At 40.8% G+C, this 27,968-nt stretch overlaps 1 protein-coding gene across 2 annotated transcripts in view; it reads left to right on the top strand.

Moving 5' to 3' along the window:
- Window positions 1-27,968, top strand: part of LOC117525236 (FERM domain-containing protein 5-like) — a 333,800-nt gene that overhangs the window by 36,932 nt on the left and 268,900 nt on the right. The window lies entirely within an intron of this gene.

Raw genomic sequence — 27,968 nt, 5'->3', positions numbered from 1 at the left:
ATTTCTTATTGTTACATGGGAAACAAGGTACCAGTAGATTCAGTAGATTCTCACAAATCCAACAAGACTAAGCATTCATGATATGCACACTCTTAAGGCTATGAAATTGGGCTATTAATAAAAAAAAGAAAAGGGGGTGTTCACAATAGTAGCAGTGTGGCATTCAGTCAGTGAGTTCGTCAATTTTGTGGAACAACAGGTGTGAATCAGGTGTCCCCTATGTAAGGATGAAGCCAGCACCTGTTGAACATGCTTTTCTCTTTGAAAGCCTGAGGAAAATGGGACGTTCAAGACATTGTTCAGAAGAACAGCGTAGTTTGAATAAAAAGTTGATTGGAGAGGGGAAAACTTATACACAGGTACAAAAAGTTTAGGCTGTTCATCTACAATGATCTCCAGTGCTTTAAAATGGACAAAAAAAATCCAGAGACGCGTGGAAGAAAACGGAAAACAACCATCAAAATGGATAGAAGAATAACCAGAATGGCAAAGGCTCACCCATTGATCAGCTCCAGGATGATCAAAGACAGTCTGGAGTTACCTGTAAGTGCTGTGACAGTTAGAAGATGCCTCTGTGAAGCTAATTTATTTGCAAGAATCCCCCGCAAAGTCCCTCTGTTAAATAAAAGACGTGCAGAAGAGGTTACAATTTGCCAAAGAACACAACTGGCCTAAAGAGAAATGGAGGAATATTTTGTGGACTGATGAGAGTAAAATTGTTCTTTTTGGGTCCAAGGGCCGCAGACAGTTTGTGAGACGACCCCCAAACTCTGAATTCAAGCCACAGTTCACAGTGAAGACAATGAAGCATGGTGGTGCAAGCATCATGATATGGGCATGATTCTCCTACTATGGTGTTGGGCCTATATATCGCATACCAGATATCATGGATCAGTTTGGATATGTCAAAATACTTGAAGAGGTCATGTTGCCTTATGCTGAAGAGGACATGTCCTTGAAATGGGTGTTTCAACAAAACAATGACCCAAGCACGCTAGTAAACAAGCAAAATCTTGGTTCCAAACCAACAAAATTAATGCCTCGCAGATGTGAAGAAATCATGAAAAACTGTGGTTATACAACTAAATACTAGTTTAGTGATTCACAGAATTGCTAAAAAAGCAGTTTGAACATAATAGTTTAGAATTTGTAGCGTCAACAGCAGATGCTACTATTATTGTGAACACCCCCTTTTCTACTTTTTTTTACTAATAGCCCAATTTCATAGCCTTAAGAGTGTGCATATCATGAATGTTTGGTCTTGTTGGATTTGTGAGTATCTACTGAATCTACTGGTACCTTGTTTCCCATGTAACAATAAGAAATATACTCAAAACCTGGATTAATCTTTTTAGTCACATAGCACTACTATTATTCTGAACACTACTGTAGATGTAGCGACGAACTGTGTTAACCGACAGTGGTGTTCTGAAGTGTTCCTGAGCCCACGTGGTAAGATCCTTTGCACAATGATGTCAGTTTTTCATCCAGTGCCACCTGAGGGATCGAAGGTCATGGGCATTCAGTGTTGGTTTTGTCCTTGCCGCTTACGTATAGAAAGTTCTCCAGATTCTCTGAATCTTCTGATTATATTATGGACTGTAGATGATGGAATCCCTAAATTCCTTGCAATTGAACCTTGAGAAACATTTTTGTTAAACTGTTGGACTATTTTTTTCACACAGTTGTTCACAAAGTGGTGATCCTCGCTCCATCTTTGCTTGTGAACAGCTGAGCCTTTTGGGGATGCTCCATTTTATACCCAATCATGACACTCACCTGTTTCCAATGAACCTGTTCACCTGTGGAATGTTCCAAACATGTGTTCTTTGAGCATTCATCAACTTTACCAGTCTTTTGTTGCCCCTGTCCCAGCTTTTTTGAAATGTGTTGCAGCCATCCATTTCAAAATGAGCAAATATTTGCACACAAACATAAAGTCTATCAGTTTAAACATCAAATATCTTGTCTTTGTCATTTATACAGTTAGCTTCAAAATAGGTTGAAGAGGATTTGCAAGTCATTGTATTCTGTTTTTATTTACATTTCACACAGCATCCCAACTTCATTGGCATTGGGGTTGTATATAATTTTACCAATAAATAAATAATATTCATAGCGGCAACTGTGATACAAAAAAGTGGTCCAGCCCAGAATACAGCATACTAACTACTGTCATGAATGAGAATGACATGTGACCAGCATCGGTGAACAAAACTCATGTTTGAGCTGTCGTGCTCAAGGAAGACAAAGTGCAGTACATCATGTGTAAATAAGTGTTGTGTGTGTCCCAATTAGCTTTCTGTAGTGATTAAAGTGGGCCGTCTGGTTTTATGCATCACCTAACGAGGCCATTTAAGTCTCTTGAGCTGCTTTTGATACTTTTGACTGGAAGGGATTCCGTGGCTGCTGAATCAGAGCTGACAGAGCACAAAGACTGTCTCCACGTGCTCCTTGTGACGATGTGACAGCAGAAGCAAAGCGAGCCTTTTAATGTCAAACAACTTGGCATCAGCGACTCTGGGGAGAGATGAAATACAGTTTTGTGGGAGGGGTTTTTTGTCAGGCCTTATTGTGTTCATTCTCATCTCATCCAGAACTAAATAATTAATGTTTTCAACAGGTGGGAGGCCTGGGATTGTTACTCATAGCTTGCCACTTATAATAATATTTAATAGAGCTTTTTAACAGGCTAACATTGATCACCATTAGGCTTGTTGTGTGGTTAACGTCACTAACGTACCATTTAAGAATTCTGTCCTGCTGTATTTCCCTTGAGGGAAATTTTAATATGACAATAAAACTCACCTAAACCGTCATCGTATAAACCAGATACATGCACTCACTGGACAAAAGGAAAGTTCCAGTGTTTTTATATGTTTTTCCATGTAATAAACACCATATATTCCGGATTTTGTATAACGGATTTTCACTTACATCGGACAAAACTTTCTGTCCAATTGCAATGCAGTTTAATTAAAAATGCCTTGCATGTACCAGACCAAGCAGTCTGGATGTGCCCAGTAACAGAGGTACAAAATGAGGTTCAGCAGTAACACCCACCGATTCCAGGAAAGTGGATACTCTGTTTCCATGATTAAAAGACCGGGCATTAATTTTTTTTCAAACCGTGCTCAGACATGGGACCTAAATGAGGCAGGGCATAATTCAGGGCTGGTGATTATTAACAAAATGCTGCCTGTTGCCTGCAGTGTAATATAGTGTTAAGTTTCACACATATCCCTGGGTGTGACGAACCAAGCCGCTTTAGATTAGAGCCCTCTGCATGACTGTGAACCATGCACCTGCTAAATAACAGACACCGCAAAAGGCTGTGATTTGTCACTTTTACATTTTCACTGCTTCCTCTCCTATCATATTTTAAAAGTTTTTGTAGTGCGCATGTTGATTTCATTTTGATCATGGATCAAATACATGTGGCAGAAAAGTTTGCAAATATGACCAACTTTATAACATGGAGTCGGAAAAAGACACTCAGATGAATTGCAATTCATGGAGGGAAATTGTACACCTTACCTTTGGTTTGGAGGTTGATGATTATATCAAGAAGCTCGTTGAGGGACAAATTAATCCAGAAAAAGCCACCATTCCTGCAGCAAATTTTATAAAGACGCGATGGAGAACTTTAAAATATCAACACGCACTTCGATGTCATTGCATGGCCACATAGTTACAGAGTTGCAGAAATATAAATCAGGCTTTAGGATTTTAAGGTCCCACTCCGCAGCAGACTTAGAAAAATGAGTGACTCGTCCAAATGTAATCTTTTAATGCACATAATGTCCGGTGCTTATTTGAGGCAGGCGTTTATTTTTTTTTTCAGACGAAGTTTTGACCCGGTCATTAAATGAGGCAGGTCTCGATTCAGGATTCCCCGTAGATCATTTGGCACCTCCTGACTGTAGTATATATATAAAAAACGGATTGTGTCCATTTTATATGTATAACGGATTTCGATTATAACGGACAAAATTCGCTGGTCCACCTGGATCCATTATATGCGAGTTTTAATGTAATTAATTTGTATGTTAGCAGTGTTAGCATTAATTAGTGGATGGAGGAAGTCAGACATCCGGGACATTGGTCATGTGACCTGCATCGCGATGCGGTCTCCATTTTTTTGTGAGTGAAAACACAGAGAACTTCTCTGTGTCTTTTGTAGCAGTTTGAGTTATATTGTAGCTGCGTCGCTGGCTGTACAGTCAATTGAGCACAACATAACACTGTCACCTGTTTTTAATAACTCCACTCACATTTAATCAGTAAGATGTTGTCACTCTTAAAACATAATATAACGCAAGTTTGACCAGTCAATTATTCATCAGCCTTCGTCAAAGCCATTTAAAGATATCAATCGTGATGGTTTTCTGCTGATTAAAGTTGGTTAAAGCCCCTTTTACTTGCATACAGTTGCGTTGTGATGCGCCTGGAGTACGCTGGAAAATTGTGCAGCTTTTGGTGTCGTCCCTGTGTAGGCTGTGTGTGTTTGCGTGTGGTTGTGTTCCTAGTCTTGCTTTCAGTTGCTTACTGCCACGTATGTAGCCCTTGCCACTTTTCTGTCCACTCCTGCCTACTTTTTTTTTGACAGAGTGGAAATGCGCTACGTTCTCAAAATGGTAGATGACGGGAACTCAAGTTGCACGCAGGGAGGGAGGGAGGGAGAGAGAGAGAGAGAGAAAGAAACCTTGAGCGTGAGGGGAGAGTGCTACAGACTGACACAATGGATTTGATACATGGCAAAAGTCAGAATACATTATTTCCAGGAGTTAATGGACTTTATTAACGTGCCAGAATCATGAGAGAACTTTGTAGAAAGTGAGTCGGAAACAATACATTCAAACATGCATAGCGTGTGCTTTAATCACAGAAAGGTAAAAAACAGCAGCATCACTTTTCAGGCACACATCTTAAATACTCCTGGCCCGACTTGAACTCTGTGGGGGGTGTGTTCATGGAGGACAAAAGACCGGGCAGCTGGAAACAAAGTAGTGGAAATCACAGCTTTCCGAGTGGCACTTGAAAAGCTCCTGTTGTGGCAGTTCACAGAAGCATGTGACTTTGAGCATGAAGGTGTGAAAAAGTTTAAGCCATCAGCAGCAGTGGACAATCGTGTGAGAACAGGTTTAATCCACAGAGCTGTGACACAACATTTGAGTCAGTGAATTATGCACGAGACAGTACTGTTGTGCGCGCGTGCATGTGCACTACAACTTAGAATGTGAAAGCAACCACACGCGCATTCCGTGCATGAGAAGTGGACATGGACATGTCTCCTCTCTAGCCATCCACCCGTGAGGAGTTAACCTGTATGTGGACATCTCCTTCCGCTGGTGATTTATCCATGAGTAGGAGTTAATGGACTTTACTTGCTGCAATCGTAAGAGAACTGGAGGACATAAAAGCAAAGTGAAGCTGCATTAGGCGGTCGCGGTTGGTGAGTAGTGAATGGTGGACATGGAAATGTCTTCCCGCTGGAGATCTGTCCGTGAGGACTGGACGTGGACATGTACTCTGAATGTGGAAGCTTGGCTCGCCTCTTCTTCCATGGTTTTGAAGCTTCACTGCCAGAAAGGTCCAGCTGGATGAATATAATCTATCAACCCAGGTATGTAATGACAAAAGGATCTCAGTCTGGACATGGACAGTAACAGAGGTACAAAGTTAAAGTTCAGAGCTGACACTCGCCGATTTGAGGAAAGTGGAAACAGAGTAATTTCCCTGATTAAAAGCCAGACTGTTTATGTTTTTCACACCGTGCTCAGACTCAGACCCGCAGCTTGGAGTGCACGTGTTAAATCAGACACAGCAAAAGGCTGTGATTTGACACTTTTCAGCCTTCACTCTTTCCTCTCATATTTTAATAGTTTTTGCAGTGCGCACACTGATTGCATTTCGTGATCACATACATTTGGCATAAAAGTCTGCAAATTTACAACACTGAGTCCGAAGAAGAGGAAATTGTCAGTGTTGCCACAGTTACTTTGAAAAAGTAATCCAATTACTGATTACTCCTTGAAAAAGTAACCTAGTTATTTGACTGATTACTCAATTTTAAAAGAAACTAAGATTACTGGTTACTTTATTAGTTTCAGCAGCTGCCGACGACACCCCATGGCTTTGAATTGTTTAGTAATGGAGTGTGCGTAAGAAGCTAATGTTAATGTGTGTTTTTAGATATCAGTGAAGAGCAGGATAAACACTTAGATACATATTAAATTCTATAAAGTTATGTTAGTCCAAAACAACATGCTCAATGTATGGAGTACAATTATGTTCCTGATTAACTGGAATTGATCTGGAATGAAACTGTCGCCCCTGGATCTAGCTAAAAATGATAAATGTACAGTTTAGGTCTATAGTTTGGACTATTTGCCTTAAATTAGTATTCCTGCCATGATTCAAAAGATATAAATCAGAGATTGAAAGCAAGATGAGCTCAAGAGAGATGAGCCTCATTACTGGAAATGGTTTAGTCATCTGGCAAAGATTCAGGATCACTATAGTGCACTAATTAAATTAAATTAGAGTTGTTCCCTTAAAGCCAAATGCAAACTTGGAAGAAGCTCTTCTTGTTTTGCATGTAGGGTGTATTATTGAAATGGGTTATTTTTGTCTCTTATGTTGTGCACTGAATCCTGAAATGCTTATGCTGTGCATCCGGAAAGTATTCACAGCGCTTCACTTTTTCCACATTTGGTATATTACAGCCTTATTCCAAAATGGAGTAAATTAATTTTTTCCCTCAAAATTCTACTCACAACACCTCATAATGACAACATGAAAGAATTTTTTTTTTTAATTTTTGCAAATTTATTAAAAAAAACAACAACTAAGAAATCACATGTACGTAAGTATTCACACCCTTTGCTCAATACTTTGTTGATGCACCTTTGGCAGCAATTACAGCCTCAACAATTCTTGAATGTGATGCTACAAGCTTGGTGCGCCTACTTTTACTGCAGTTTTGCCCGTTCCTCTTTGCAGCACCTCTCAAGCTTGTCAGATCCCGTTATTATTTTTTAGATACACACGGCACACGCTCACCCTCCGATGAGTGCGGTTGTGTACTAAAAACCAGCTCTCCGTCTCTGGGGTCCAACCTTCGTGTCTCCACGGGTATTACCCGGCAGGGCTGCACAAAGGCTGTTCAAGCTGGTGGTGAGGAGATTCGTCTAGCCGCTCACTGCCTCCATCCGGACGTCCACCCCGCTGACGCTGATCTCGCACCCCGGTCGAATAGCCTCCTCTGGAACCAGGATACGAGCCGGCCACGCCCGTTAACGGCAGCTCTCCTCTTATGGATCAGGGCTCTTGGAATGTTGCTAGATTTTGAATTTAGTGACTCGTACAGCGAGTCCCCAGGATGCGTTAATTTCATTAAAAACCAGACTAATCTTTTAGAGCACTTTTTGATGTTGTACACCCAATAAACTTTAACTTTTACACCTTAAGAAGCATCAATAAATCCAATGTCCGAGCCTTAACACTTTAACTGCATGCTTGGAAATTTATTGCAGGTTTTGCAAGTGCCGACAACATAATCAAAATAGGTTATATGATGATAATTTCACAACAGAAATTCAAATATAATCAGAATAATGATTGGCAGAGATTTTTGTTTTTGATTCAATAATGCTGTCTGATCTTACTTCGACTGGACTGGATTAACTTCTTAACAATTTTTCTAGGAGTGAGGGAAGGAGGTTTTTTGATGTTAAAATCCCCAGTTCGATGAACTTGATTTCCTCTTCATCAGCTATTAGTTGTTAGCTGACCACGATCCTTGTGTGATGTTGTAATCCTTCAGGAAATAAATCCACATAAGAGTTTATTCCTTCTTCAATCAACCAAAAGTTGATCTAATCCATTCTGGTACGATGTGATGTTCCTTGAGAGAGAAAACGTTGAAATTTCCTCACTCAGACTTAAGGCCAGTGATTATTCTCCAATGCTCTGCTACTCCGTGACTGGACGGCCTGAGTGGGAGTAGAAAACTCTCTCAAATGATCTCTTATGTCTCCAATCCTCTCACTCCACGATTCCAATTGCTGCTCACAAGATGGTCAAGTCTTGTGATCTCCTCGTAGCAGGGGAGAAGTGACAACAGCACCTCTCCCTGGAAGAATAACCCCGTTTCCTGATGTTTTGCAGCTTATATATATGAGCTTGACTCTTGTTGTTCTTCAGATGATCTTGGTTACCATGGGGACGATGGTTACTCAAAACCTCCTCCCTACTCCTTCCCTTACTGGAAGCCATCTGCAGCCCTTTGCCAGTAACTTATTTCTCAGCTGCCAGTAACTTATTTCTCAAGTTCCTCTTTTCTGTTAACACATCAGCTTTTCTGAGAATTCATTCTTTTTAAATCATGTCTTTAGAATCACATCAATCATATTCAATCATTTCATTACAACTCTCTTTCACACAAAAACAATTCATATGATCATATACAACATTTTCATTCCTTATTATTCATTTCATATTTTATCACATCTTAATTATTTGATCAGTTGTTTATCATCAGCTCTTCTGGCCTCGCTTGCGACATCACTAACTTCCTCTTTTTCTCTGCACCCTTTATGAAAAACAACTCCTTCAATCATTCATTTCACTTATTTGTAACATACTTTTTCTAATCAACTCTTACTTTTATTACATTAATAGTTCATTTAATCATACTTGTTATGTTAGAATCATTCTTAGACATATTCCATCGTCTTCACCACTGAGGTCATTCCATGGGCCTCCCCATTTGTAATGGAAAAGTCCGGTATGACCTCACTTACTCTGGGAAAGTACCAAACACTGTCCAGTTTAATCCAACAGCATGTGTATTAATCCCATGGCATGTATTATATTCCAAGATGAAAACAAGCTGAAAGCAAGCTTAAAGTCATCTTTCTTGACAAGCTCCATCAGGTTGGATGGGGAGCGTTGGTGCACAGCCATTTTCAGATCTCTCCAGAGGTCTTCAATCTGATTCAGGTCTGGGCTCTGGCTGGACCACTCAAGGACATTCACAGAGTTATCCTGAAGGGTAGCAAGTGAAGTCACCCCACTGCGAACTCGCCCCAGGTGAAGTCACCCCAGTCCAGGTGAAGTTACCCCACTAAAGATGGAGAAACTTTGATCCTGATTGCTGACCAGTGATCCTAGTTGCTGTTTTTTTTGTTGTTTTTTTTTATCCTAATCACTCGTTGAATATCTTGCTAAACATAGATTCTCATCACTGTCCTAGTTTCTGGTTTTGATCCTGATTGCTGGCCTTTGATCCTGATCATTCATTGCTGAGGACATTTCTGAAGCTTGACCTTGACTGCGGTTATTTGATCCTGATTGCTGGTCATTGATGCAGATCAGTTATGGTTGATCCTGATTGCCGACCACTCATTGTTTATTGAATTTCTGAACTTTAATCTGTTCTTTCATTCTGATTGCTGGTCTTAGATCATGATTTCCAGTCTTTCATGCTGATCACTCATTGTTGATCCTGATCTCTGTCCTTTATTCTTGACTGCTCATCTTAGATAATGATTGCTCAACTTGGATACTGATTACTTTGTTGTTGCCCCTCACCACAGGTGTCCTGTGGGGCAATAGATAATCTGAATACAATTTAGGGTTGGTTCATGCATACATTTTATAACATCGAGGCTGAATAGATTTTTCTTGTGAACACATTAATAGTTTACTGCTATCATTAGTGGATGGATGGTACTTTCACCATAGGTACTCTCTGTGGAGCAGATGGCTTGATTAAAGTTTTGTCATTTGATGCATACGAGGTCTGTTAGAAAAGTATCCGACCTTTTAATTTTTTTTTCAAAAACCTGATGGATTTGAATCATGTGTGCTTGCGTGAGCCAACCTTGAACCTTCGTGCGCATGAGTGAATTTTTTCATGCCTGTCGATTGCGTCATTTGCTTGTAAGCAGCCTTTGTGTGAGGATGGGTGGAATCTCTCGTCGGATTTTCTTTGCAAGGAAATGGCGGAACGACTGGAGCAGCACGATTGTATCAAATTTTGCCAGAAACTGGGTGACAGCCAGGTGGAAACCATTCGGATTATTCAGACGGCTTTCGGTGATGATCCTGTGGGCATCACACAGATTAAGGAGCGGTACAACTGGTTTAAAGATGGCCGCACAACGGTGGAGAGTGAGCCACGCTCCGGTCGGCCATCAACATGCTGAAATGACCAGATCATTTCCAAAGTGAACGCTGTGGTGATGCGGGACCGTCGTGTGACTATCGGAGAAATTGCGGAAGAGGTGGACATCAGCACTTTTTCGGCACATTCCACTGTGACAGAAGATTTGGCCATGAAAAGAGTTGCAGCGAAATTCATGCTGATGGCTTCGGCACGAAGCTGATGGCGTAGCAGAAGCACCTTCGTGTTGAAGTCTCACAGGACATGTTGTGACATGCCCACCTCTTCCACCATTCGGAAGATTCAGATGGCTTTAGGTGGCTTTTCAGTCGTGTGACTATCCGAGAAATGGTGGAAGAGGTGGGCATGTCACAACATGTCCTGTGAGGCTTCAACACGAAGGTGCTTTTGCTCCGCCATCAGTTTCGTGCCGAAGCCTTCGGCACAAATTTCACCGCCACTCTTTTCATGGCCAAATCTTCTGTCACAGTGGAATGTGCCGAAAAAGTGCTGATGTCCACCTCTTTCGCAGTTTCTCCGATAGTCACACGACAGTCCTACTTCACCACAGCGTTCACTTTGGAAATGATCTGGTCATTTCAGCATGTTGATGGCCGACCGGAGCGCGGCTCGCTCTCCACTGTTGTGTGGACGTCTTTAAACCGGTTGTACCTCTCCTTAATCTGTGTGATGCCCATAGCATCGTCACTGAAAGCCGTCTGAATAATCCGAATGGTTTCCACCTGGCTGTCGCCCAGTTTCTGGCAAAATTTGATGGCAGTCGCGCTGCTCCAGTTGTTCCGTCATTGTCCTTGCAAAGAAAATCCGATGAGAGACTATACCCATCCTCACACAAAGGCTGCTTACCAGCAAATGACGCAATCGACAGGCGTGAAAAAATTCACGCATGCGCACGAAGGTTCAAGGTTGGCTCATGCAAGCACACGTGATTCAAATCCATCAGGTTTTTGAAAAAAATTAAAAGGTCTGATACTTTTCTAACAGACCTCGTATATTTGTATAATAATGAGGATGGGCTGATTTTTACCCAAGGGCATCAAATATGGCAAAGGCTTTTCTTAAGTCCAGTCCTATTACTGCCACGGTCTTCATAGTCACAGGGAACATTCTTGGGACACAGACCTTGGACAAGTTCAAAGATGGCTAACCTTGACCTATTTTAAGAGGTGACAGCCAATCAGAGTAGAACTGCACCGTGACGTCAGTGGCTGGTCTCTCCAAAACCACTTTGTTTTGTGTTTATATACATCTGTCATATATTATGAAAAAGCTAGTGAGAAATAAACACTTCTAAAACTGAAAATGCAGTTTTTGAAACCTGATAACACCTCTGAATTTATTTACAAGACATTTCACAGATGCTAGCATGATGACATTTCGTGGATGGTAGTATGATGGCATCATAGGCTGATAGCTAGCTGCAAAACTCTGTTTTGTTTGTGTGTAAATAATATCAACAATCAATCAACATTTATTTATAGAGCGCTTTACAGCACCAACTGGTGTCCAAAGCACTTAACATTAAAAACACAAATTCACAAAAATAAAACACATATACAATAAAATTTTAAAACAGCACATAAAAACAGAACATGTCACCTCCCCACTAGGTGTTAAAAGCCAATTTAAATAAATAAGTTTTTAACTTAGATTTAAAAAGTGCTAGGTCAGGAATTGTATGTAATTCAAGAGGTAGCTTGTTCCAGTCTGTGGCCAGTTACCGCGAAAGCATAATCACCCCAGCGTTTGTATCTTGACCTCGGAACATCTAAGTAAAGCTAGCCAGACGCCCGTAATGTCCTACTGTAAGTGCACAAAGTTAAAATTTCAGACAAGTAGGGAGGTGCAAGGCCATAAATGGCTTTAAAAACAATTCTAAAATGAACTGGAAGCCAGTGGAGCGAGTACAGGACAGGCATAATAGGCTCACGTCTAAAAATGTTTGTTAAAAGACGACCAGCATATATATCCTCTTTGTCACATATTATGTAAAAGCTAGCGAGAAATAAACACCTATAAAACTGAAAACAACTTTTTGTGACCTGATAACACCTCAGGAGTCATTTACAAGACATTTTGCGGCATTAGGGTGCACGCTAACGTCATCTAACTCAAAGCTAACTTCCTATGGAGTTAAATTTGTGTCATTAATACCAGCAAATGCACAGAGGGCGATCTATACACCTTCCACTCTTGTCCAAAGCTCATGTACACACACACACAGGCAAAGCCTCCTGCAGATGCCGTTAAAACGTATATATTGTTTTTATTAATATTGATGAAGGGGCTTTATTGAACATGCACAAATTGTACATAAGACAATAGGATCTTGGTAATTAATTAAAGAACTGCAAATCTTAAAGAATACAATGCTCATATGGCCGAGGTTATTTTAGCATTGTGTTATATTAAAAGTTCTTGGGCCACAAGGCAGCTCAAATGTCTTTTTAATTATGCCCCCCCCCCCCCCCCCCCCCCCCCCCCCCCCCCCCCCCGATCAGCTTTATTTTAAATACTTTGAATTTTATATTGTCTTCTCCAGTCAGCTGGCAGAGATACATTGTGCCCTCTTTTATATGGTAGAAGTAAATATCTGTGGATTTATATTCTATTTTGTTATTATGTTTTGGTATCAATCCAGTCCAAATTTATTTATAGAGCACTTTATAAGAACTACAGAGTTGACAACGTGCTTTCCAAATAAGACATTAATAAAATACAACACAGATAAAACCAAAAATAGTAAAAACAAAAAAGTGACCAACATGACTAACACTGACAGAACATGAACCATTTTGAAATGCTTTGGGGAAAAGATGTGTTTTTAAGCAAGACTTAAAACCTCTAGTGAAGGAGCCAGCCTAATTATTTGATAATTATCAAATAACGATCTTACTTAAATTATTATACTTTTCCTGTGAACCTGAGTAACTACTCAAAACCTGTGTGTGGAGCTGGATTTGGTTGGTTTTGGCTCTTAGAACAAAGAGATTCAAGTTACAAGATGTCCGGTTATCGCGTGGTCCTGGGCGAGAGGATGGACTCCCCTCTATGCCCGTGGGAAGCCAGTGAGGCTGGAACTTGCAAGGAGGGTGTATGCCCTTTGCCATGCCCACATTGTATTTTATAAAAAGTGTTTCTGTTTCTTTGTTCTGGGTTCTCAATGGTGGAATTCCTGCGTGTGTGAAGTCTGTGAGAGACCAGGGCTGGTTTCATAAAGCAGTCTAATGTTTCAGTAAACTAAACCTACCTAGTCGACTACGGTTAGTCGCCCAACATTATCCGTCTAATTACCATTTCACATTGATGGCTAAACTTATCGATTAGCCATCTTACATTAGTCCATGGTTTTCACGGGCATAACCACAGATATACTAGATAGGGTTGAGCCTGCCCCTGAGCGGATCACAAGCGCAGAGCATGCATTTTCCACTGACAGCGTGAGACCGCTGCAGCGCTTCAACCTTTCAAGATGGTGGGGCCACGAACCGCTAGCAGCAGGCCTTTTGTACAGCTCGACCACATCTAGTATATCTGTGGGCATAACGGCCTCGTGCATGCCGTTAGCAAGAGACAGCTCCAATGCGTGACAGTTTTGTTTACTTCCGGGTTGATTGTTGTCATGAACTATCCAGCTTTTTGTTTTGTTAACTAGCTTTATTAACATTTACGGACACATACGAACTGCAGAATGACGCACTTAGCACTTAGCCTAGCAGTTTCACTCTTCAGTTTCTTCTACACTTACGCCAAGCCTTTTTGTGCACACATGCTGCCCAGCGTGACAGCAATACCTGGTGGCTAATGTGAGAACTGTCACAAACACATCATGACAGTCATTGTCTGCTACAACCATGGCCTAAAGCGGAAGAAGCTCTCCTTTTGAAGGAATACGAGTGACGTAGGGGTCTTTTTGAATGTTCCATCAAGTGTTGGTACATGATAGCCGCCATTTTATGAGGTAAGACACTGAAGTTTTGTTTACTAAAATAAGATTAGCCTCCTCTGTACCAGGCTAAAAACTTTAGTCGGGTAACGCAAAACCTTAGCTGACTAAGTGCTTTCTGCAATGACTAACGTCAAAAGCTAACTGAGTTTATTCAATTAAACAAGATTAAACTGCTTTATGAAACCGGGCCCCAGCTTGTTTCTCACCGTGACTTTGAATAAATTTAATCTGAGAAATAGTTTGACTTTGTACTTTGTAGGGACAGTATAACAAAGGACCAGGGTAAAATGACCATCCTGGCTCTTGGTGATTGTTATGTATTTTTGAAGATGAGTCAGTTGAGATAGTTTTGGCTTTTGACACACTGATGTCCGGAGTGGCTGAGTTGTTGAGTTCTAATAATGTGTTTGACCAAACTGAATATTTCATGGTTTGTTCGACCGCATGTTTTGCAGCATTTCATGAGGTAAGCCAGCACACATGCAGCAGTGATGGGACAGCCTTGAGAAATTGTTAGATTTACTGTGTGAGATCTGAAGGCGTCATAGTGAAATGAAGCATATTCTGCAAGTGCCCACTCACTGTTTTTCTCTCACTCTGGAACTTTTTTCTTCTATACTACTGTTTTGACTGATGACTGACCCAGAGGTCTCACAATTCCTTTCTTGTTTCCGTTTTAACTTTCATCTTTTTGCTCAGTCTCTTTCTCTCTCCTTGGGTTCTCCTACAAATGAACACATTAATGAAATGAGCCGCAGCAAACCTGACAAAATGTGGCAACACAACAAATACTGTAAAGCTGCTGGAGGCACTGAATTTGATACAGTCTACAGGCATTACAGCCATTCTTACACACTTTCAAGTCTGCACATATCAGCTGTCTCAAACAAGGGAGTCAATGCATTCCTGCACATGCTGTTTATTCTTGTTAGTTATTATGAGTAGGAATTAGTCTTTATACATATTAGGTGGTCGTAGTAAAGGATAAATCAGTCTGACATTTGACCCCAGTGACCTTGGCCTTCACCAAATAATTGAACATTTGCTGACCGTTCTTGGAAAATTTCAGATTCCACCTAAGCCTGTGTTGCATTTCTTTCAATTCAGGTTGAAAATTAAATTGACCTTTGCTACAATGGACAGGCAGACATGACCTCAGCCCCATAATTTGACCTTACTGGACAATTTTAGAACCCACCTCCCATATGTCTACAAAGTTTTGAACAAAAATGAGTGAAAAACTTAAATATTGACCTTTGACTTCAATGATCATAAGTCCATTGACATCTGGCAAATTTCACCTTGCCTGGTCAGTTCCAGAACCCAGCTCCCGATGTTTGTCAGGTTTGGTGGACATCAGACTGAAAAACAGTTTTGACCTTTGAGCCAATGACATTGATCCCATTGATTTACCTTTTGATTAATTTGAACTTGCCTGGGTAATTATTTGTGCAAAGTCTGGTGGACATTTTTTCTCTGGGCCCCTCCCCAATCGGACCGGGAGTGACATGTTTAGCCGCATGTTCTCCTTGAATTGCTGGCTGTCTGAGTGGTGTCCAAAAAATGAGGTGGGCTTCATAGATAATTGGCAAAGCTTCTGGGGAAAACCTGGTCTTGTTAGGAGAGACGGCATCCATCCCACTTTGGATGGAGCAGCTCTCATTTCTAGAAATCTGGCCAATTTTCTTAAATCCTCCAAACCGTGACTATCCAGGGTTGGGACCAGGAAGCAGAGTTGTAGTCTTACACACCTCTCTGCAGCTTCTCTCCCCCTGCCACCCCCTCATTACCCCATCCCCGTAGAGACGGTGTCTGCTCCCAGACCACCAATAACCAGCAAAAATCTATTTAAGCATAAAAATTCAAAAAGAAAAAATAATATAGCACCTTCAACTGCACCACAGACTAAAACAGTTAAATGTGGTCTATTAAACATTAGGTCTCTCTCTTCTAAGTCCTTGTTGGTAAATGATATAATAATTGATCAACATATTGATTTATTCTGCCTTACAGAAACCTGGTTACAGCAGGATGAATATTTTAGTTTAAATGAGTCAACACCCCCGAGTCACACTAACTGTCAGAATGCTCGTAGCACGGGCCGAGGCGGAGGATTAGCAGCAATCTTCCATTCCAGCTTATTAATTAATCAAAAACCCAGACAGAGCTTTAATTCATTTGAAAGCTTGACTCTTAGTCTTGTCCATCCAAATTGGAAGTCCCAAAAACCAGTTTTATTTGTTATTATCTATCGTCCACCTGGTCGTTACTGTGAGTTTCTCTGTGAATTTTCAGACCTTTTGTCTGACTTAGTGCTTAGCTCAGATAAGATAATTATAGTGGGCGATTTTAACATCCACACAGATGCTGAGAATGACAGCCTCAACACTGCATTTAATCTATTATTAGACTCTATTGGCTTTGCCCAAAATGTAAATGAGTCCACCCACCACTTTAATCATATCTTAGATCTTGTTCTGACTTATGGTATGGAAATAGAAGACTTAACAGTATTCCCTGAAAACTCCCTTCTGTCTGATCATTTCTTAATAACGTTTACATTTACTCTGATGGACTACCCAGCAGTGGGGAATAAGTTTCATTACACTAGAAGTCTTTCAGAAAGCGCTGTAACTAGGTTTAAGGATATGATTCCTTCTTTATGTTCTCTAATGCCATATACCAACACAGTGCAGAGTAGCTACCTAAACTCTGTAAGTGAGATAGAGTATCTCGTCAATAGTTTTACATTCTCATTGAAGACAACTTTGGATGCTGTAGCTCCTCTGAAAAAGAGAGCTTTAAATCAGAAGTGCCTGACTCCGTGGTATAACTCACAAACTCGTAGCTTAAAGCAGATAACCCGTAAGTTGGAGAGGAAATGGCGTCTCACTAATTTAGAAGATCTTCACTTAGCCTGGAAAAAGAGTCTGTTGCTCTATAAAAAAGCCCTCCGTAAAGCTAGGACATCTTTCTACTCATCACTAATTGAAGAAAATAAGAACAACCCCAGGTTTCTTTTCAGCACTGTAGCCAGGCTGACAAAGAGTCAGAGCTCTATTGAGCTGAGTATTCCATTAACTTTAACTAGTAATGACTTCATGACTTTCTTTGCTAACAAAATTTTAACTATTAGAGAAAAAATTACTCATAACCATCCCAAAGACTTATCGTTATCTGTGGTTGCTTTCAGTGATGCCGGTATTTGGTTAGACTCTTTCTCTCCGATTGTTCTGTCTGAGTTATTTTCATTAGTTACTTCATCCAAACCATCAACATGTCTATTAGACCCCATTCCTACCAGGCTGCTCAAGGAAGCCCTACCATTATTTAATGCTTCGATCTTAAATATGATCAATCTATCTTTGTTAGTTGGCTATGTACCACAGGCTTTTAAGGTGGCAGTAATTAAACCATTACTTAAAAAGCCATCACTTGACCCAGCTATCTTAGCTAATTATAGGCCAATCTCCAACCTTCCTTTTCTCTCAAAAATTCTTGAAAGGGTAGTTGTAAAACAGCTAACTGATCATCTGCAGAGGAATGGTCTATTTGAAGAGTTTCAGTCAGGTTTTAGAATTCATCATAGTACAGAAACAGCATTAGTGAAGGTTACAAATGATCTTCTTATGGCCTCGGACAGTGGACTTATCTCTGTGCTTGCTCTGTTAGACCTCAGTGCTGCTTTTGATACTGTTGACCATAAAATTTTATTACAGAGATTAGAGCATGCCATAGGTATTAAAGGCACTGCGCTGCAGTGGTTTGAATCATATTTGTCTAATAGATTACAATTTGTTCATGTAAATGGGGAATCTTCTTCACAGACTAAAGTTAATTATGGAGTTCCACAAGGTTCTGTGCTAGGACCAATTTTATTCACTTTATACATGCTTCCCTTAGGCAGTATTATTAGACGGTATTGCTTAAATTTTCATTGTTACGCAGATGATACCCAGCTTTATCTATCCATGAAGCCAGAGGACACACACCAATTAGCTAAACTGCAGGATTGTCTTACAGACATAAAGACATGGATGACCTCTAATTTCCTGCTTTTAAACTCAGATAAAACTGAAGTTATTGTACTTGGCCCCACAAATCTTAGAAACATGGTGTCTAACCAGATCCTTACTCTGGATGGCATTACCCTGACCTCTAGTAATACTGTGAGAAATCTTGGAGTCATTTTTGATCAGGATATGTCATTCAAAGCGTATATTAAACAAATATGTAGGACTGCTTTTTTGCATTTACGCAATATCTCTAAAATTAGAAAGGTCTTGTCTCAGAGTGATGCTGAAAAACTAATTCATGCATTTATTTCCTCTAGGCTGGACTATTGTAATTCATTATTATCAGGTTGTCCTAAAAGTTCCCTAAAAAGCCTTCAGTTAATTCAAAATGCTGCAGCTAGAGTACTAACGGGGACTAGAAGGAGAGAGCATATCTCACCCATATTGGCCTCTCTTCATTGGCTTCCTGTTAATTCTAGAATAGAATTTAAAATTCTTCTTCTTACTTATAAGGTTTTGAATAATCAGGTCCCATCTTATCTTAGGGACCTCGTAGTACCATATCACCCCAGTAGAGCGCTTCGCTCTCAGACTGCAGGCTTACTTGTAGTTCCTAGGGTTTGTAAGAGTAGAATGGGAGGCAGAGCCTTCAGCTTTCAGGCTCCTCTCCTGTGGAACCAGCTCCCAATTCAGATCAGGGAGACAGACACCCTCTCTACTTTTAAGATTAGGCTTAAAACTTTCCTTTTTGCTAAAGCTTATAGTTAGGGCTGGATCAGGTGACCCTGACCCATCCCTTAGTTATGCTGCTATAGATTGACTGCTGGGGGGTTCCCATGATGCACTGTTTCTTTCTCTTTTTGCTCTGTATGCACCACTCTGCATTTAATCATTAGTGATCGATCTCTGCTCCCCTCCACAGCATGTCTTTTTCCTGGTTCTCTCCCTCAGCCCCAACCAGTCCCAGCAGAAGACTGCCCCTCCCTGAGCCTGGTTCTGCTGGAGGTTTCTTCCTGTTAAAAGGGAGTTTTTCCTTCCCACTGTAGCCAAGTGCTTGCTCACAGGGGGTCGTTTTGACCGTTGGGGTTTTACATAATTATTGTATGGCCTTGCCTTACAATATAAAGCGCCTTGGGGCAACTGTTTGTTGTGATTTGGCGCTATATAAAAAAAAATTGATTGATTGATTGATTGATTGACATTTGAGTGGAGAAAAAAAAAATCACAATTTTGTCCTTTATGTCTAGGGTTGACGGCCATCCACATGTGACATTTGGTGGAAATCGGCCAAAATACATGGGAGAAGTAGGGGAACAAACGGATGAAGAGACAAACATTTCTCAAATTATAGTATGATGCTGTCATGTCTGCAACAGGTGTGTGCAGATGCGATAAATATAAGCATTTTGTAACCATAATTTCTGCCTACTTTCAAAATTGTTGTAGTGTTGTGAACATCAGGGCAGGTATGGATACTGACACCATACCAAAACTGAAAGAATGGCTGCTGAGCGCGTCAGTGAGCTGGAAAATCTGTGATTATTATTATTGTTGTCGTCATTATTAATATGTATATGTCGCGGACATGAATGAGCAAAGCTCATCAGCATCTCACCATGTCATTTAGGTCCTCCAGACTTTATTTTGAGTAAATGCTTCAAGGGAGCATTAGCATGGCAAAAACCTTTCAGCTGCTGGGGGGGCCGCACCCCCCCAGACCCCCTGCCTTTTTAAGCATTTTTCTTTATTTGCCTGTCACATGCCTGGAAAAGCTCCTCGCCATCTAACCATGTCCTTTAGGTCCTTCAGACTTTTTTCAGTAAAATTGTTCTTGGGAGCATGAGCCCCCTATACTCCCCACCAAGATGTAAATTAATATTCAGAGTTTTCAGCTAGTTGACAGTAGAGCTGTACAATATGGCCAAATTATCGTATCTCAATATTGTCATATAAATTGTCATGCAAATGTCACTAATATACATGCTGTCCATATTCTTGAGCTGCTTAGGTGGGTAGGGAGAGTTCCCATGGGATAAAAAAAGCTTTTCAACCTACCATCCCTGGTTCTCAAGACCAGGGACCTAAGTGGCTCTTATCTCTCTTAAAAAAAAAAAAAAATTATGTGTACCTTAGTAAACACTAGTAGAGTTCCACTTTAGATTTGGAATGTATAATAGAAGATATAACTTACTGAATTTTCATCTCGTATGATATACTATATGACTGATTTGACACAAAGTGCAGCAACAGTGAAAATTAAACATTCTTAAACAAAACAGTAATAATACCACACTCATTTTTCACTCATCATAAAGTTATGATACAGTGCCCTCCAAAAGTATTGGAACACTTGGAATTTCACACATTTTAATTTGTTTATGCCATTTTAAATACTAGAAAATTCCCCCCAAAGAAAATTAAAATTTCTAAAATTATCTTCCTCAAACTCAAACCGAAAGCAAATCTCTAAAACTTGATAAAACCTGTAAATAATAATCAGTTTTATTGCCAGTTTTCTTTAGACAAGTCGGGGGATGGAAACATGAACAATATGTCTTGGACTTTATTTACATCAATTATGAAGAAATACACAAGTTTCTTTCACCAAAAGATCAAATCTAGGCTTTCATCTCAAATGTACTTTCTGTCAAATTGTAGCTGAACTTTCAGGTCTTCTTTTTAAGAAAATCCTCTACACCACTTCATGAGGAAGCTGGATTTTAGATTTTTAATTAATTTATATCAAGTTGTAGAGATTTGCTTTCAATTTGAGTTAAGAAAGATAATTTTAGAAAAAATGTATTTGAAATAGGGTAAACAAATTAAAATGTGTGAAATACCAAGTGTTCCAATACTTTTGAGGGCAATTGAGAAGCAGCATCTTACATCTCAAATATAGTTCAGCAGATAAGAGAATATTTAGAGTGAAATCCTGCAAATGGTGATACAAGCATAAAATTTGGCACAAATAATCCATAGACATGAACTCTTTAAAAAATAATAATAATAAAACTGATTGGCCACTTGAATTTTCAATAGGCAGCCAGGTAGGGGTCAATTGAAGAATTACACAAGGGTCAAAACCAGGGGTGGGCAACTTGTTCCAGAAAGGGCCAAGAGGGTGCAGGTTTTCTTTGCAGCCACTGACTCCACCAGGTGATTTCAGTCATTAACTGATTCCATTAATGAGTGAAATCACCTGGTGGAGTCAGTGGCTGCAAAGAAAACCTGCACCCTCTTGGCCCTTTCTGAAACAACTTGCCCACCCTTGGTCTAAATTAAAAGATTAACATTAACTATTCAAATACTGAAAAGAGACGTGCGGTGAGGCAGCAGCCAGCCGTGCCTCACCTTGGATTAGATCACTGGGCTGACTGCTGGCAGGCTGTGCAGTGAGACTGTCTCACTGTCTCTCCGTATGTCGCTATTAAAATGGTCAAACACTTTGGCTGTATGAACTTAAATTCCATAGTTTAGCTGATAATGTACAGTGTTTTTTGCCACCAGCTGTATGTGTGTGTAACGTGTTTCGTGTGCTGAGCGATCATAAAACAGCTGCAAAAAGGCACTAGGTGAGGCACACAGTTCTCCTGCCTCATGGTAGGGGGCACTAGTGATCCCAGGGATTCTTCCTGCAGCAACTCCTCAGCTGCAGAATAAGGCTGAATCTCAATTCTACCCGTTGGCCCTTCCCCTTACCCCTTCCCCTCCGTTTTGCGCGGGCACGAGAGACAGAGGAGTGTCTCAATTCTCTTTTTGGAGCGAAGAGGAGGGGAAGGCGGAGGGCTTCAAACCCCTCCGTTTGGAGTGAATCTGGATGCGCACTCCGTTTAGAGGGGCAGGAGGAGTTTACGGCTGTCTCCCAAAAAACAAACATGGCGTCGAAAGAGCCGCATAAATGAAGCGGCTTTCATTACAAATTACGCTGTTTAGAAAGTTATAATTTGCCAAAAAACTTTACAGTCAGTTGCCTATGACAGCAACGTGTATGCTGCTGGATGCTTGTTGCATATATTGTCGTTCTGAAGAATACCGTAACTTTGCTCGAGGGCTTAGGCGTTACACGAACGCTACGATAAGACACTTTTATATCTCACAATGGAGAAAATCATGATAAGGGATAAGCACGTTAATTTGTATGTTCATAAATCTTTGGATAATAGTGATCCCTGCTGTTGGATTTCAAGGTCGGTAACGTGTGTGTATTTTGTAAACAAACAGGGAGCCCTGAGCACACTCGGCTCCTAATAAACTTTCAGGCGGAAAATGAGAAGGTTCACCACTGTTGGAAAATACTGTATATACACACATGTACATGTGTAACACATAACCTGATGTCCTAGTAGACTGATATTATTTGTCAAGGAAATTTCTAAAGGAAATAGGGCTGGATGCCAAAAATGGGAGAATTTGAAAAAGAAATATAAGGTTAACAGAACTACATGCAGCCCATAACATACATACAGGTGCTGGTCATATAATTAGAATATCATGAAAAAGCTGATTTATTTCAGTAATTCCATTCAAAAAGTGAAACTTGTATACATTCATTGCACACAGACTGATATATTTCAAGTGTTTATTTATTTTAATTACTAATTAATTAATTAATTACTAATCAATTAATGATTAATCAAACAATATTAATTATTACTATTATTGATTAATTATATTAGTATTATTAACATTGATTAATTACTATTTAATTATTAATACTATTATTATTATTATTATAAATTACAAATTAATTACATTAATTAACATGACATGATTGCGATGCGTCAAAGAAATCTGCGACTTCTTCTATTTCTTTGCATTTACACAGAAAGGCGAGAAAATAAAAAGCGCAAACAGGCTACTGCAACAACTTGCATTTCGGTTGCCATGTTAACAAATAGTGAAGACAACAGTTTGAGACGGGCATTTTTTTAAATTTTTTTTTCTCCTAAGGTGGAGGGGTGTCTCAATTCATAGGGCTAGAGGCATACCCCTTCACCTTACCCCTTGTTTTAAAGGGGTAGGGGTAGCGGTAGGGCCAAGGGGAAGGGGAAGGGGTACAAAAGAGAATTGAGATTGGGGGTAAGTGACATCAAGCTACATGGTGATGAAAAACTTTGAGAAGTTGGTTAAGCAGGAGTTACTGAAGCAGGTGGAGGAACAGTTAGATCAGCTCCAGTTTGCTTACAGAACTAGCAGGGGTGTTAAGGATGCAAAACTTTGTGACATTCCCTTTATCAACATCTGGAAACCTCAAAAACTCATGCTTGGCTGCTTTTTATTGACTTCTCTTAGGGTGCCTTCACACATAACACGATTGAAGCCGACTAGCACAGAAAGGAGGAATTGCATGCCATTCATGAAAAATCGGAGCTGCCTCCAATGCATGTGTTGCTACAACTATTCACACACACCAGTGGCTGAAAGACAGCGTGTGCTCTGTGAGAGCCCATTCGATCCCTCTCGCTGCAGGTGTTGGCCAAATTCCAGCTGACCCACATGAACATCTAACACCGCTCGCTTGACAGTTAGAAAATTTTCAGTTTCAATTTATTTTCATTTATACTCGTATAGTGCCAAATCACAACAAACTTGCCTCAAGGCGCTTCACACAAGTAAGGTCTAAAGCCCCTTTCACACCGGGGCTGCTCCCAGTTGCTTCCTGTGGTGTCATGACGACGCAGGAATATCTGCGTCAGGTGCGTGCAGCAGGGGTCAGAGAGTAGGTGAGAACGCAGCTTGCAGGTTCTCTGCACAGAGAAGTCAGAGTGCACAGTTTGGCTGCAGACAGACTGTGCACTCTGACTTCTCTTCTACTTTATATTTGTTCTTGTGCAGAGCTGCAGGGCTCCGCTCTGAGTTCTATAGTTTATCTTTCCTCCTTTTAATTGCGAGATGCGTGGGCATGCGCATGCGAGCGAACCCCGTAAGCAAATGTGGAGATGTCTGGAGTTCTACTTGATGTTGACATGTCCTGTCTCCTTTTTTGTCCTTTTTTTAACTGTGATGTGAGAGTTTGAGCAGAGAACAAGGAACTAATGCCTGCAGCCAGACTTTTTTTTTTTCTTTTAATTGTTCACATGTGCACCCGTGAACGAACGTCCATGAGTGGACTAGAGATGTCCGGACTTTTTACTGGATACGCGTATTTCTGTCAATCAGTCTGTGAGCAGGACTTTTATGGATTTTATTTAAACACATTTGTGAGAGAAGAAGCTGCTGCTGCCTCACAGTGCCTCTCTTCACCAGACAGCTCACACAGTGAAGGAGCTGAGCTGCAATCAGCATTTTTTTCTGTGGTCTTTTTTTTTTTCAGCATGTAGTTTTTACTGCATTAAGTACACGGTATAAAAACAATCCTGCGTGACTTATACTGCGGGAACAATGGAACACAGCAGGAATCATAAATTGGCTTCTGAGTCACGCCGGGTAACGCCTCTTTGCCCCGAGTTACGCCTCTTTGCCCCGACTTGCGCTGGAACCACTACCTTTCTGTATCGAGCACAGGACGCCAAAAAAATTAAACAGGTTTAATTTTTCGCCGCCCGACTTGCTTTCTCCTTTGTGCCCCTCGCGCTGTTGTGGCGCCAAGCTGCATCGCCTCGGCACTGAGTTGCTTCCATGCAGTGTCGTCATAATGATGCACGGCGCAACTGGGAGCACCCCCGGTGTGAAAGGGGCTTAACCTTGCTAATCCCCAGAGCAGCAGTGGTAAGGAAAAACTCTCTCTGAGGAAGAAACCTCAAGCAGAACAGGGGCACGATAAGAGAAAGCTCTATGACCCGCGGACTTCTTATTTGCCCTAGGGACACAAAGTAGTCCTGCACCCTGAGAACGCAAAGCCCGGGCCGGTACGTAGGGTTTAATTAGGTCAGGTAAGTAGGGAGGTGCCAGTCCGTGAACAATTTTATAGACTAGTAGCAGAACCTTAAAATCTGATCTCACTGGGACAGGAAACCAGTGAAGGGATGCCAAAATGGGTGTAATGTGGTTGAACCAAACTTTCTGCTTTGTGTCAAAAGTCTGGCTGCAGCATTTTGAACCAGTTGGAGAGCCCTAATGCTGGACTGCGGTAAACCAGAAAATAGAACATTGCAGTAGTCCAGTCTAGAAGAGATAAACAAATGGATCAGGGTCTCAGCATCAGCCATAGACAGGATGGAACAAATCTTCGCTACATTTTGCTACATATGTGTGGCCGTTTGCGCTGTTAGCACAAAATCAGTGAGCAGACAATCACTTTTGAGCTGGATGTGAAATTTGTCTAAATGCCCCCACGAATGTGGCGTGTGTGCGTGTTGCGCTCTCTCCCCGAAACACACGTGATGTATGTGTGTTCTCGCTTCAGTTTTTTTTTAATTGATGCAAGATGGAGTGCGCAGCGTGTCGTCAGAGTCTATACCAGACAGTGAGGATTCTGATGATGGAGATGATTCCTCTTTTGTTCTGGGCGAGGAACCAGAGCAGGTGGATCCACCGATGTGCGCACAGATTTCCACAGTAGGTCAGATTGCGTGCTTCTGTTTGCAGTTTCTCCAGGACTGAGCTTCGGTCCAGCACAGAGTCCTGGAATGCAGAGATTCAGACACACTCACTGCTCCAGCAGTGGCTCCAGGCGCGTTTTGTTTAAAGCGACGAGATCAATGTTAGCTTCAGTTTTGTTTTGTTCCTCTTTCGTTCTTTTTGCACTTTTGATTTGCAGGCTATTCTGTGATAAAACTCGTTTGTCCACCTTTTGTCAATGATTTGTTTAACTCTTTTCCCTTTGTTCAGGAATCGTTGTATGCCGTGTGACCCGGCATTTAGGGATGCACCGTCCACAATTTTTCACTTCCGATCCGATACCTGAATTTGGATATTATCTACAAATACCAATACTTTTCCAGTCCGATACCAGAGCTCTGCAGCTCTGTTTGCTTTAATGTTATTAATTATAATTATTAATTTTAATTATTAATTAGTATCATTATTGTTGATTTTATATGAGGATTTTATTGAAAAGGAGACTTGAAAGTTCAGCTACAATTTGCTAGAAGGTGTATCTAAGATGAAAGCCTAGATTTGATGTTTTGGTGAAAGAATTAACTCAGATTTTTTGTTTATAAGTGGAAAAATTACATTAATACCTTTGAGATTTTGTATTGTGATTAGAAAATGACAGAGTGATACACTTCGGATCGGTCGCAGCCTTGTTCTCTTCAGCATTCAGTACTCACTCACTCACTCAGTCAGTCACTCACCCTCAACCACTTATCTGGGATCGGGTCGCAGGGGCAATACTATTCAGCCTTTGTTTGTTGGCTGAGAAACTTCAGGTTATTTTTAACCTAAACGTTTCTGTGAAGGCTCTCACTTGTCCAGGTGGTTTCCATAGTAGAGAAGCTTGAATCTTCGACTAGACTGGGTTATTTGACGCGAGGACGTTTTGCTTCTAATCGCAGAAGCTTCCTCAGCAAAATTTCTTGCTCTGGTAGTCTAATCCCAGTTTACTTTAAACCTGTTAACACCTTGAGACAGAAATTAGTTCACCCAAAGGACAGGATGCCTAGTTACAAACAGAGCAATGTAGTGTATTCTATCAGATGTCAGGAAAATTGTAACGAACACTACATAGGTGAGACGAAGCAGCCGTTGCACAAAAGGCTATACCAGCACTGCAGAGAGGGCACTGGTGGACCTCAGTCTGCAGTTCATCTCCACCTTAAGGACACTAACCACACGTTTGAGGACAAAGAAGTTAAAATCTTAGCCAGAGAAAAGAAATGGTTTGAGAGGGGAGTGAAGGAAGCTTTGTATGTGAAACAGTTGAAACCCAGCCTTAATCTGGGAGGGGGTCTGAGACACGCTTTGTTCCCTGTTTACAATGGGGTACACAGGTCAAAACAGTTTCAGTCTTCTGTTCATAGTAATGAGTCATTCATGTCATCAGGAGAGGCGTCAGTCCCATCGTTAGGAGGGACAGCTGCCCTGTCATTAGGAGGGTGCTAACTAGAGCAATTGTTAGTCACTGCCAATAGCAGTCTGCCTCTCGGTAGGAGGGGTCTGGTTAGGTTTAACCTCCAGCTTTTGCTGGCTTCTGTTTGTTCTTCTCTACAAGAGGCAAGACAGAAGTCAGACTACCAGAGCAAGAAATTTAGCTGAGGAAGCTTCTGCGATTAGAAGCGAAACATCCTCGCATCAAGCAACCCAGTCCAGTCCAAGTTTCAAGCTTCTCTACTTTAACCTAAACCCTAACTTAATTGGCTGGATACTGGATTTTCTGTTGAATAGGTTGCAGTGTGTTCGGGTTAATGGTGTTTTATCCTCAAAAGCCCTCCACAGGGCTGTGTTTTTTCACCATTGCTTTTTATTTTATACAAAAATTACTGTAGGAGCAAGTATGAGAATAGGCACTGCGTTAAATTTGCAGATGACGCTGTCATAGTGAGCCTTCTGAATAATGATGAGGAGAGACGTGGCCCTGTAGTTGATGATGTCATTGGTTGTTGCAAAAACCCATATCTGTCTATTAATGTTTCCAAGACAAAGGACATGATTTCCGTAAATCATAACATAATGTCTCACAAACTGTTTTTCAGAACATGAATGCTGATATAGTAGATGAGTACAAATATTTAGGAATCATCGTCGACAGCAAATTATGTTTTCAGAGCACCACAGATGCGGCCAATCACAGACTTTTCTTTTTGAGGAAGATTAAATCATTTAGCGTTTGCAGGACTGTGATGACTTTGTTTTACCAGTAGGTTTTATTGAATCTGTCTTGACATTTTGTATTGTGATGTGGTATAGTCAGTGGCGTACACAGACTTTT

The sequence above is a fragment of the Thalassophryne amazonica genome, chromosome 2, assembly GCF_902500255.1.
Source record: "Thalassophryne amazonica chromosome 2, fThaAma1.1, whole genome shotgun sequence".
Lineage (NCBI taxonomy): Eukaryota > Metazoa > Chordata > Actinopteri > Batrachoidiformes > Batrachoididae > Thalassophryne > Thalassophryne amazonica.
This window is presented reverse-complemented; position numbering and strand designations above follow the sequence as displayed.